Source organism: Microcebus murinus, chromosome 17 (genome assembly GCF_040939455.1).
Source record: "Microcebus murinus isolate Inina chromosome 17, M.murinus_Inina_mat1.0, whole genome shotgun sequence".
In the NCBI taxonomy this organism is placed as follows: Eukaryota; Metazoa; Chordata; class Mammalia; order Primates; family Cheirogaleidae; genus Microcebus; species Microcebus murinus.
In genome coordinates, this window is record NC_134120.1 from 57,470,089 (window position 1) to 57,482,745 (window position 12,657).

General features: G+C 50.0%; 1 protein-coding gene across 4 annotated transcripts in view; it reads right to left on the bottom strand.

Moving 5' to 3' along the window:
- The window catches only part of LDLRAD4 (low density lipoprotein receptor class A domain containing 4), a 380,175-nt gene that overhangs the window by 321,796 nt on the left and 45,722 nt on the right, over window positions 1–12,657 (bottom strand). For all 4 annotated transcript variants that reach the window (XM_075993695.1, XM_075993692.1, XM_075993694.1 and 1 more), the window contains exon 2: window positions 8,097–8,186. The gene's annotated coding sequence lies outside the window, so the exon portion shown is untranslated. The remainder of the gene's footprint in view (window positions 1–8,096; window positions 8,187–12,657) is intronic.

Sequence of the window (12,657 nt, forward strand, 5' to 3'; positions counted from 1 at the left end):
CCCACTGGTCTTTGGGACAAGCCCCCTGCAGGGTGCCTGGCACATAGCTGGAGCTCTCTCCTGTGTGTTAAAGTGACGGGGAAAACCATCGGGCGCCAGGACGCGGCCGCTCCCCGCCTCCCTGCAGCTCCGCATCCCCGTGGGCCGGTACTGTGCGGGGGCAGCTGGAGGCAGCAGCCGGTATGCGCTACTGGGCCGGGCCTCGCATCCCTGCGGGCCAGTGCTGTGCCGATGCCTGCTGTCCAGGCCTGCGCTCAGTGCTCGGCTGCCTGCTTCTGTCCTCCGCCCCGCTGCTCGCGGGATCCTGATTGGGTAATTTTTTAATCCCACTGCTGCTGATTGGATGTTAAAGCTTGTTGCTGATTGGATGTTAAAGCTTGTTGCTGATTGGATGTTAAAGCTTGTAGTTGATTGGATGCTTTTTGAGCCCTACGAAGGGTATAAAAGCAGGAGGAGACCAAGGACAGGGGTCAGAAGATCAGTAGCGGAGAAGAGAGCTGTAACACTTGCTGTGCTGAGCCTGCTGGCTGAATAAAGGCTGCTCTCCGACTCTTTGTGTGCCGCTCAGTTCTTTCCCCAGTCAAGAGCTGTGGCACTAGCTGTACACTTGCCTAACAAAAGATAAATTCCAGCACAAACAGCTGGTTGCAATCCTTCTTATTTTCCCACTGCTCCCCTCAAGCAAGAGCTTCTTTGTCTCAGTGACTTATCATAAGCAATTCCATGTACTTTAGAAAGCCAAGGTTTGCCCAAATTGAGACATCTCTATCCTCTCACAGGTGACACTTTATTTCTTGATTTGATGGGGCATTTCAGACATGAAATAAAATGAAGGCCTCGTAGGTAGGCTCATAAGGGTCTGAGCTGCCACACCATGCAGAAGACAACACAATGATTTGATACTGCACATTTAACGTGCGTATGATTGCGAGTCATTCCACTAAAAACCTGGCAGAACTCTTACCATAAATAATGCATTGTTATCCTTAAAAGGACACAGTTAAAGTTTTTCCAATTTTTAGGAAAAATATGAGTTTGACCAGGAAATTTCCCATTTCTTCACATTTCCTGACCATCTCTATTATAACATCCCTAATAACACAAGAGCAACGTGCATGCCAATGGGTCGTTTCTGGAAGCTGGTTATCTGGCCCCACCAGGACTCTTGTCTCAAAAAGAACATCTCGCTCAGAAACACATACTGGGGTGAAACACACCACGTCTTACGCCAGCCTCTGCTAATATCTTTTACCCCCACGAATATCTATTGCTCAGCAATCAAGTGCGGCCTCAGTGCCACTCTGGCCTTTACTTGCTTTTAGTTAGTCCACGTTTGCAAATTCCTTAGTTTCAAGTGGTCACCACCACGCTTCAGCCCACCTCTCTTTTGGATCTCCAGTGGTGTCTGGCTTTCAAAAAGTAAGTCTTGGGAGTTTAATTTAAAAAAAAAAAAAAGAGGATACCCAAAAGAATTGACAGCAAGGACTCCAAGTGCTATCTGGACACCCATGTTCATAGCTGCATTATTCTCAATTGTCAAAAGGTGAAAGCAACCCAATGTCCATTGACAAATGAATGGATAAACAAGACATGGTATATAAATACAATGGAAAAGTATTCAGCCTTAAAAAGAAAGGAAATTCTGACACAAGCTACAGTATGGAGGAATGTTGAGGACATTATGTTGAGTGCCAGTCACAAGGGGACAAATCAGATACCTTATGACTGTGGCTTCCAACCCCCGAGCCTCGGACCAATACCACTTCGTGACCTGTTAGGGACCAGGCCGCAGATCCATGGAAAAACTGTTTTCCATGAAACTGGTCCCTAGTGCCAAAAAGGTTGGGGACTGCTGCCTTATAAGGTACCTAGAGTAGTCAAATTCATAGAGACAGAAAGGGAAATGGTGGCTGCCAGGGGCTAGAGGGGGAATGGGAGTTGGTGTTTATTGGGTACAGAGTTTCAGTTTCACAAGATGAAAGGTGTTCTGGAGATGGTGGTGATGGCTGCATGACAATGTGGACAAACTTAATGCCACTGAACTGCACACTTAACAATGGTTAAAACATACTATTTTCCATAGTGGCTGAACCACTTTACATTTCCACCAGCTATGCACAAAGGCTCCAATTTCTCCATGTTATGTATATTTTGCCTTTTTTTTTTTTGAGACAGAGTCTCACTCTGTTGCCCAGGCTAGAGTGAGTGCCATGGCATCAGCCTAGCTCACAGCAACCTCAGACTCCTGGGCTCAAATGATCCTCCTGCCTCAGCCTTCTGAGTAGCTAGGACTACAGGCATACGCCACCATGCCCGGCTAATTTTTTTTTATGTATATAAATAAATATAAAAATAAATAAATATATATATATACTTTTTTTTTTAGTTGTCGAGCTAATTTCTTTCTATATTTTTAGTAGAGATGGGGTCTTGCTCTTGCTCAAACTGGTCTCGAACTCCTGAGCTCAAATGATCCTCCCACCTCAGCCTCCCAGAGTGTTAGGATTACAGGTGTGAGCCACCATGCCCAGCCTATTTTGCCATTTTTTTATAAAAGAAGGAACAGAAAGTTTGAGAAACAATCAAAGATCAAAAAAAGGTAACTGCCTAACTATCACAATATTTACTAAGTGATGACAAGTTCTTTAAACAATGACTCAGAAGCACCATGTATCCTCCAAAGCACCAAAAAATATTTCACAACCCCACCTGGAAGTATGAAACAACTTTTTATCAAATTATTCAAGAATATTAGCACATTTTCTCATTTTTATGAACTCAGAGGTACACAGAGATGAGGAACAAGGTGATGAGCATGTGGCCGCGTTGCAGATCAAGACCACAGGAGCAGGCCCCTGCACGGCATTCCACCGAGCAGATGCAGCTCCACCGAAGTCTAGGGATGACATCAAAAGCGTCAATAAGCCTAGAACACAACGGCACAGGTAAAATGCTGGCATAATAAAATAGAAGCTGCAGAACCGGGAACAGCATCGGAACTTTTAAAAAGCAAATGCAGACTTGGGTTGCAGAAGATTTGGGACAAGTCCTCCCTACCCAAATGCCCCATCTCCAACAGCCGGTCTTACACTCTGCCTAGAAAACTAGGAGGAGCGGTCCTGGCTTCCCTGCTCATCCAACTACACTTGTGGACTCGAGAGAAAAATTCTGTTGCCACATGGAACATGTGGCCACGCAGCGTGAGCACCACTCCTGACCTGTCCGCAACTCTCTGCCACCATGATCTCTTGGCAGTGGCTCTACTTTGCATTTGCAAGTGATCTGTACACCTCTTCCTAGGCTTGCCTCCCAACCACAACAGGCCCCGTCAGACCCAAGGTGCCAAAGTAGAGGACAGCTCAGCAGTCCCAAGCCACAGTGTGCTGTGAAAGCTGAGGTTTCCTCCAGGTCCCCTGGACAAGGGCACGGCCTTGACTTCCTTACCACATCCCCTGGGGTCCAAGAAAGACATGTGGAAAAATATGGGGGACCACACGAACCAGATCCCAGGCAAAGGGGGAGGCCATTTACTAATTGTCAGGCTGAGTCCCAGCCAGACCCCAGACCCCTCGTACAGCGGGCACCTCTCCCCAGCACTGGGCTTACACAGTTCACACAGCACCGCCAGGAACATTATATGATGTCTGAGGAAGGCCCACAAAGAAAGGCCCAGTTGACACCTGCAACAGTCCCCTTTTGTGTTGTTAAGTTACACTATTGATAACCGAATCCCCCTCCCTTCCCCTGCTCAGGACACCTCCATCCCGACCATCACGAAAAGAACTGCACACCTCATGCCTCACTGCAAACACTCTTAACTCTTTCTGGGGTCAGAACCTTCCTGAGAACCCATCGAGTCCCTGGCATGCTCCTCCGGAACTGGCACCATTTCAAGGAATTCACAGATGCCTCTGGTCCCCTGAGGTCTAACAAACTATGCCCCCGTGCTGTCTCCCACACATTTCCTTTCTGCATTGAATTTGAGAGGAATTCAGCAACCTACCTCCATCAGCAAGAATTATGTAACTTTAACAAATTGCAAGGATCCCTAAGAGCTCCTTTTGGAAGGGCGGCATGTGCACCCCACTGATATCAAGACTTCAAGAGGACCCGCTGGCACACAGCATCCAGGACACCCCTCCCCAGACTGTCCTCGCAGATGCTCCAATGTGACTTTGCTCCTGCTGAGACTCAGTCTGTTACAACTGGCTTCAGCCAGCGCAGGCAAATCATCGCGAGAACCTGACCTTGGCAGAGCACCTGTCACCTGAGAGCCGTTCACCCCCGTGACGCTGAGTGAGAAGCAGGGAAGCAGGAAGACAGGCAGTGGCGGAGCTGGGGCATGCTGCCTGGCTCTGCAGAAGCCGCCTCATCCGCACACAGACCAAACCCACAAAGCCAAATTTTCGAGCTGCTGCTGAGAATCCCATAAAAAGCAATGCTATTTCCAACCTCCCGTGCCACAGAAAACACACACGCCACCAAGCACCCCAGAATCTCTGAAAGGTTTATTTTTACACTCTTTTCCCCACACCCCACACCCTAACCTCCCCCACAAAGTTTTTAGGTGGAAAATTTGCTAGCTTTTTAGCAGTCTGATTACTGTGCTAGGCATCAACTGATGAAGCTGCTAGCATAAGAGTTTTAAAGCAAAATGTAAAGGTGTTTTTCTGATACAACTCTGCATGTCTACTGCATGAGAAAATAATCTAATCATAGGTGGACAGACTCCAACAAACAAGCACAGAAGATTCCCAAGGTCCCAGGCCACAGACAGAGTGACAGAGGTGACAATGTTCTCTGCCCAACCTCTAAGACAGTGCACCTCCCTGCACCACTGGCTTTCTCTAATCCAGCCCGCAACACGGCACGCAGCACCCTGACATCTCCGCCACCCTTGCTGTGTTTCTGACCTGCTCAGTGCCACTCTTGACCCTAAGATAGAAGCATGATGGGGTGGGAGGCAGGGCTCCAGCAGACAGAGGGCCAGCAGGGTGGGGAGGGAGGAGGCCAGAATAGGCCTAAAGAACTCAGAAGCTCTTCAGAAGCCAAAAAGACCCTGACTTGTGCACATGGGACCCATCCCAGGACCCCTGGCACTGGTAGCCTTGGTGTCACTTCCCGGACAGCAACCAGGAGGCGTGCAGGGCTCTGACCAGCCACTGCCCAGCTTCTCATGCAGATGGAAAACCTCTGGGCTGCCTCTGCGTGACCCTAACTTTAAGGCAGAGTTTAAATCTTCCTTCAAGTCAGAGAGCTCCCAGCACAAGAGGGTCATTTACAGCACAGCTCCCATTGTTTTTGTTTGATCATGTTTTCAAGATTTGACCTGTTCTATTACACAGTGCCAGAGATCACTTTGTATATATGTCTGGTGAAAATAAACACAACTCTATTTAGCAGGGACAGCAGGGACCTACATCCACAGGTAATGGCTGCTTCTCCCAGGACTACTGATCCTCTTGGTTTTACCTTAAAAAATTTAAATTGGACACAAAGGCAGGAAGTTCAGGCTGGGGGTGCCTCATCTGAGTCTAAGGTTACTTTCTAACTGCCCAGCATCTCCCCGCTGGGACGCCATCGCGTCCTGGTCCTCCTTATCTCCTCTGGAGCCCTGACGGACCTTGACTCTGACCCACCTGTGCTGGCAGCCAGCCAGACCCAAGTCCGAGGTGTCATTCTCTGGCACAGACATCAGGATACAGTGCTAAGAGTTTGAGTTATCGATTCCTGCACCTACTGTCCCATGGCTTTGTGCTTAACCAAGTCAGCAGCACACCACCGTGCCTGGCGTGGGCAAGACACCTCACGAACTTCTGCAGCAAACTTCTTTGGTCCTGAAAGAGGACAAAGCTCAGGAGCTCTGCTGTTTTCCTCCAACCCTCGCAGCTCACGGCCCCTGGGTGAGAGCTAGCGTTAGTATAGACAATAGTAACCGACACTTTGCTAACCTCCCATAGTGCACCGAATGCTGAATTAGGCATCTTCAGGATAATTCCACCAGATAAATATTATCCTATTTAAGGATGAGAAAAGCTGAGACTCAGAGGGGTCAGGACTTGCCAGGGTAACAAAGTGAATAAAAGTGATCAGGCCAGAATCCAAGCCGAAGTCTGTGTCTTCTGACTGTCCCCAACAAATATAATATGGCAAAGGGCACATGTCTTCAGACTCACCAAGAAGGTAAAATTTAAAAATACATTTAACAACAACCTAAACCACACTTAAAACCAAGTCCAAATAAGCCCGCCGCACAGGAAGACGGGGCACAGCCTTCCCAGGCGAGTCAGGGGAGGCTCTGCTGCCTGCCCATTTCCAGCACTTAGGAATGTCTCACAGTCCAGCTGTGAGCTGCTTAAGGGACAATTTTACAAGTAACAGAGAAAATATAAATTCCAGGAAAGTCAGCTGCAAAATCCTATTTTAGAGGTGTCAAAGTTCTTACAACACCTCACAACTCGAGTCTGTGCTTGAAAATGGCCGGTGCTGCGGGGAGGCGGCGCCCGCTGCTCCACGGCTAGGCCGCCCGCTGGGGGAGGGCCTGCCTCCATGTCAACCCACACTCGCCGCCGTCAAGACAGCGCTTTCCATCACCAGTTTTGAAGGTTGTTTCAAACAGCTGACCAATGAGGTAACCCCATCTGAGGGGGAATCAGATACTTACGTAATTTGCAAGAATTATTTCTACTTTTGCCAGAACGTGGTAAAATAAGTCTCACAGTCTTTAAGGGCATAGCCCAGTGGTGCGATCAGCTACCAAGTAAAACTCGACTGAAGACAGTGTTAGTCTTCGGTGGGTCAATTCAACGGGGACTGTATTGGAAATGACAAAAGAGAAACTGAACTGCACCCACATTTTCAGCCACCCTGGCAGAGACGAGCTGCAGCCTCCCTCTCTAAGCCGGCAGTGGGGGAGCCTAATTATGAGAGAGAAATGGCACAACCGTCCGCACTCGCCAGGGCAGTGAAGGCGAGGTGTCCTCAAGCCTCGAGCTGCTCTGTGAAGCTAATAAAGGGATTATGCGGATGACGCCTCCTTGCTCGGGCACTGAACAGCAAGAGGCACACACCGGGTGCTCCCTGGGAAGCTTACTGCCCCCCACCCCCCACCCCACCCCCACCCCCGAGAGCCAATCCAATGGGCTCCAAATGTTCAGATATCTGACCGTGAAATCCATTCAGGAAACAAACACGTAAGAACTGCATTCAGTGCAGCAACACAGAGGGATTGCACCTGAGGCTGAATCAGAATGTGGGCTGTGTTACGTGATGCGTGCTTTTAGCACCCACAGTTTTAGGAAGGTTCCAAATGTGAAAGGCCCATTCAAAATTCAAGGCCCTATGGGCCTCAGTGAGGAAGCATGTGAAATCCTTCCCGACGCTCCTCTAACCAGGAAGATTCCCCTGGTCTAATTCCAATAGCAACCATAAATAATAAGGCCTGGATATGCTCCAAGAGCTTTGGGGGTCTTTGTCAACCCATCCCACTTGACAGAAGTATGAGCACACTCTGATGACACCCCAGGCACTGTCCTAGACCCTGAAGAAAGAATAAATGGGAGGAGGGGAGGGAAGGGAGCTGGCCTTGCCCTTATAAAGCTCAGGTTCTAGTAAGGGATTTGCCGTAAGCAGTCAGTCATACCACCTTGGTAAGTTAAAAACTCAGAAAAATTTTGTACCTTATATTTTACACAATTTCTTACAAGATTCTCATATATTTCTTCATTTGATGTTTCCTGGTGTGAAATTACTAAAATCACTTAAGAGCTGATAAAACAGAGGCACAGAGCGGTAAGGGCCATGCCTGCGGCGGGGAGCTGAGGAGGGCAAGCTGGGGGTGGGCCCCTGGCACTTCCCAGAACTGTCACTGATCCCCACCCCCAGCCCCACTGGGCTGGCTATCAGTTGGGTCTAGGCCTGAAGACATGGAAGCTGACCAAAATACATGGGTGTCATCCAAACTTCTACTGCCAGACACCCCAAGAAGAAACCCAGGTGCAGAGGACACAGGTGTGCAGCTGCCCAGCGTGGCTCGTGTGCCCGCAGGCTCTGCTTTCCAGACACTGTTGCAGGAAGGCATTGTAAGTTCTGCTCACCTTTCAAACTATGTGGAAACTGGTGTCAGCTCTTGAAAATGGCCCAACCAGAAGAAGAGGTTTGATGTCACAAACGCAGAGCTTGAACCACTGGAAAGAAAAATGAAGAATTTCTCAGAGCCACATCTCGGTTTCTCCTACTGCACTGTCCCCCGCCCCATGCACCAAAAAATACCAGAGCTTTCACAATTGAGGACATAAATACCGAAACAAAGGACAAGGGACCCAGAGCCAAGCATCACGTGATAAAGGGAAGCAAGAGAGAAGAATTACAGCAAAAACTCACGTGAGGATATGACAACTAGGACAAAACCCTGGCAGTTTGCCGGCAGCCACAGGCACCGCACCCACGGAGCTCTTGTCCAAAGCCACGGCCGCACCTTCTGCGGGAGGCCACGAACAAATGACGGACAGTGTGCCTGTTCCACTGGTGGGATTTTAAAATTCATATACATCCTAAGCATAGCTATGAAAAGACCATTTTCTCTCTTAACAATCCAAACATTATACCTCGAGACGACATGGATACACCCAGCCGTACCTGTTCCTTCCCCTGAAACACATGTCTAATCTCGTCGCAGCAACACCCTGCGTCAGTGATGCTCTAGCAAGGACGGCGGTGCTCGTGGCCCCGGCTGCCAGGCTGTCTTTACCTGCCCTCTGTCCCGCCGGCAGGACGTCCCCTGGCTGGTGCTGCAGATCCCATCCAGCCCACAGTCTGTCACCGCACCCTCGCCCCGACTCGAGGGCACACTCTGTGTGCACCATGTCTCCTCAGGTGACCGCTCGCACCTGACCGAGCAGAGCCAGGTCAGCAAAACCCCACCTCAGAGGCCACGAGGACCCCCACACCCAGCTCGCCCTAGTCCCGGCGCCGCTCCCGCCCACGGCTGAACAAGCCGCCATCTGTTTGGCCTGCACGCTGTTCGCACCCTCCAGGGACGCGCCCTCCAAGCGTGCCTGCCATGCACCACTCCCAAATGATCAGCCAATGCCAAGACATCGGGCAGACAATGCCTGCATCTCGCTAGTGGACCCGGCGAGATTCCTGCAGAGACCCACCCCAAACACGAGCCAAATACCGCCGTTTGCAAGCAACTCCTTCCTAGCAATGCTGTGAACCTCCGGACGGTCCTTTCTCCTCCTGTTTCCCACCTGCTGAGAAAGGAAAACAATCCACTTCTGACTTACCAGACCTTAGTTTTTATTCCTCAACCGGGACTATTCTCGTCAGTCTTCACAGGGCTGAAATGCTCAGATTTCTTGGGCACAGAGGTCAGTGGAATGACCAGAAATGCATCTGCGTGAGGGTGTGCGGGCAGGGCCAGACCCCAGCGCTGGAGACAGGTAGCCCCGAGCCGCGGCTCGTGAGGACGGAGTGAGGGCACCAGCCTCCCACACGCCAGGATACCGTCTGAGGCACCCCACTGGATCTGTTCTTCTTGCCTTGCTCCCTCCACCCCTGACGTGTCTGAACCCTACCTGAGGGCAGGATTCTAAGGTGACCGCCAGTGGATCACCCCCACACGGGACCCCTCTTGCCGAGTACACACGGAACCTGCGGCTCCCTCCCACCCAACAGCATATGGCAGAGGATAGCACTCCCCTGATCGGACCAGGTCACCCTATATGGGACTCCATCTGTGCAGCTCGGGATGACCGGATCCCTGGATGGCCCTGAGAAGTGAGCTGCCTCGTGGGGACAGCCTGGGAGGGCCCTTGGGGCAAGGAGCTGAGGGGGCCCTAGGAGCTGGGTTCGGCCCCCAGCTGACGGCCAGCAAGGAACAGGGACATCAGTCTCACAGTCACAAGCAAATGAATTCTGACAACAACTTGAATGAGCCTAGGAACAGGTTCTTCTCCATTCAAACCTGCGGAAGAGAACGCAGCCTGGCCAACACCTTGACTGCACCGGTGAGACCCCAGCAGAGAACGAGCTAAGCCGTAACGACTCGGGGCCCAGGGAGACTGTGAGATAACAAATGAGTGCCGCTGTAAGCCACTAAGTTCACAATAATTTGTCATGCAGAAACAGAAAACAAACGTTCAATCTGCATATAAAATATATATGTAGATATTAAATGCACACACCACCGGAACATCAAAGCAGGCCTCCATTCCTGCCTCATGTACCAAAGTGAAAATGCATCTTTCCTACTCAACTAAGAGCTCCTTACAGGCAGAAACCATATCAACATCACCCTGGCATCCCCAGGGCTTTGACAGTGCATGGCCACAGGAGCCCTGGACATTCTTAAATGGGCGGAATTAAAAGGATCACGATCCGTCCATCTCTAGCCACCACAACATGCCACAGCCGCTGAATTTGCCCAAGCCTCCAGAGCAGAGCTCACAGCTTCAAAACGAATTTCAAAATAGGTGGAAGGCGTTTAGTCTCATGTTCTACCCCCAGATAATGAACACACAATTCCTCCAGTACTGATTATTTCATTTTACCTGTGACCCTGAGTCTGTGCCTAGAAATGTGGCTCAGTAGCTACTACTTTTGCCAAATATCCTCACCATTTCTCTGGCATTTAGCTATGTAACAGTTCAAGGTTAAAAACAAAGAGTTCCCTAAGAAAATTTTCCAAAAGAAGAATCTGTGATTCATGTTTAATTTTTCCATTAGTATCAATAAGTCTTTCATTCCCAACCAAAATGAAAAAAATCCATATGGATCAAATGACCCAACTCTAATTCTGAGACAAAATGCTAATTCAACTTACTGACAATCTATTTTGAAAGTTCTTTAAGCTTGTGTTTTGTTTTTTAGAAGCAGGATCTCACTATGTTGCCCAGGCTAGAGTGTTGTGGCAAAAGTGTCTATTCAGAGGTACAATCATAGCACACAACAGCCTCAAACTTCTGGGCTCCAGCAATCCTCCTGCCTCAGCCTCCCAAGTAGATCAGACCACAGGCATTCGTCACCACACCTGGCTAAATCTTTAAGATTTTTTATTTTAAAACTGATGATGTTTTAATTTTTTAAGCAAGATTTTATTTAAGCTTCATTAAAAATAAAAGTTGGATGAACAAATATATCCAATTTCTGCTAGCCTTCAGAGAGAAATTATTTTTATTACAAACAATATTATGACTAAAGTATCCATTTTAGATTTTGAAAGGACTGGTTTAATAACAGGGACATTTTTAAATACTCAAATAATTATTTAAAAGAGTACCAAATAAAAATTTCATTCATTACAGAAGCCTGCTACACTCTCCTGAAATCTATATTCAGGAACTTAGGATACACTCCCACCCCTTCACACATCACTCGGCAAAGGTGATCATTGTCTCCAAGCTCTGCCTGCTCCTGCTCAACCCTGCAGGCAGCGGGATTCTCACACCCAAGCCAAGAAAAACCACAGACAGCAGTTCCGTGGCACAAGGCAGAGGACTTCAATAAACCCGCCTCGCGTCCCGGCGCGGTCTTAGACTCACAGCTCCAGATCCCCAGCTTGGGGCCAGCAGGGCACAGGCAGGGTCGCTGCCCAGGCCAGGTGAGAGACCAGCGCAGGTCCCAGCGCATGGGGGCTCAGACGCAGACTGGACACGCACCCATTTCCTGCTCCCTCAGCTCTAGTAAACTCATGTCTTTTCCACGACCTCACAAAACACAACTCAACACAAAGCCCAGCGCTCAAAGAAAGATGACCAAGTGCAAACATCATGCCTCCACAAAGGAAATTAAGCCTCCAGAAGAATGGTGCGCTCAGGAGAAAGCCAGGGAAGAGAATCAGTGCCACCAAGTTCCCCCCATGCCTGCCCACTGCTGGGAACCAGGCATCCACACGCAGCTTCCCAAAGGCGTGGTCCTGCAGCTCGGCGGTCTCACCAGCCCCCAACTGCGTCCTCAGCGTGCTCCTGAAACATGTGTGAGCCCTGCAGGCAGAGCAGGAGGGGGAGGTGGGTGGAGTTCCTGGGAAGTGACTGCGCCAGGACACCCAAACGCCGACGGGAAGCACGTGCGTCGGTTCTCGCCCTTCACGACATTCTCACTCTCTCTTCTCGGTTAAAGGAAGAAATTTCTTCTGGACAAAGATTAAGAGGGAAGCTTAGCCACAGGCTTCCTTCCCTCTTGGAGCAGGTGCTAGCTGGTGGCGGTCCTGGGGCCCTGGAGACAGGAGCAGGGCGCCTCTTCGTGGAGACCGCACGCGGGAGGGAGGACACGCAGCCGGTGACGCCTATCTCGCAGAGAGGCACAGAGGGAAAGACTGGAAACAGAGGCGTCCTTCCCAAAACCAATCTTGCTTGATGCCATTTTTTCAGAAATGTTGAAGAAGGACCCAAGCCCCCAGCTCCAACGTGGTCACTCCCCTGTGTCTCTGTGCCAGGTACAGTTTCCTGACATGCAAGCACGTGTGCATCCCTTCACTCACTCCCCCCGTGGGTGCCACGGTTTATACCGACACACTTCACGGCCGGGCCCAGCGCAGCTGCCCTGCATCTCTCACACAGGGCCGCGTCACTTCAGAGCGCCAAGGTGTGTCTTCCCTGGGGCCCCACTGCCCAGCACTGGGATCCGTGCTCACACTGAGCTGGGCCTCGATGGAGA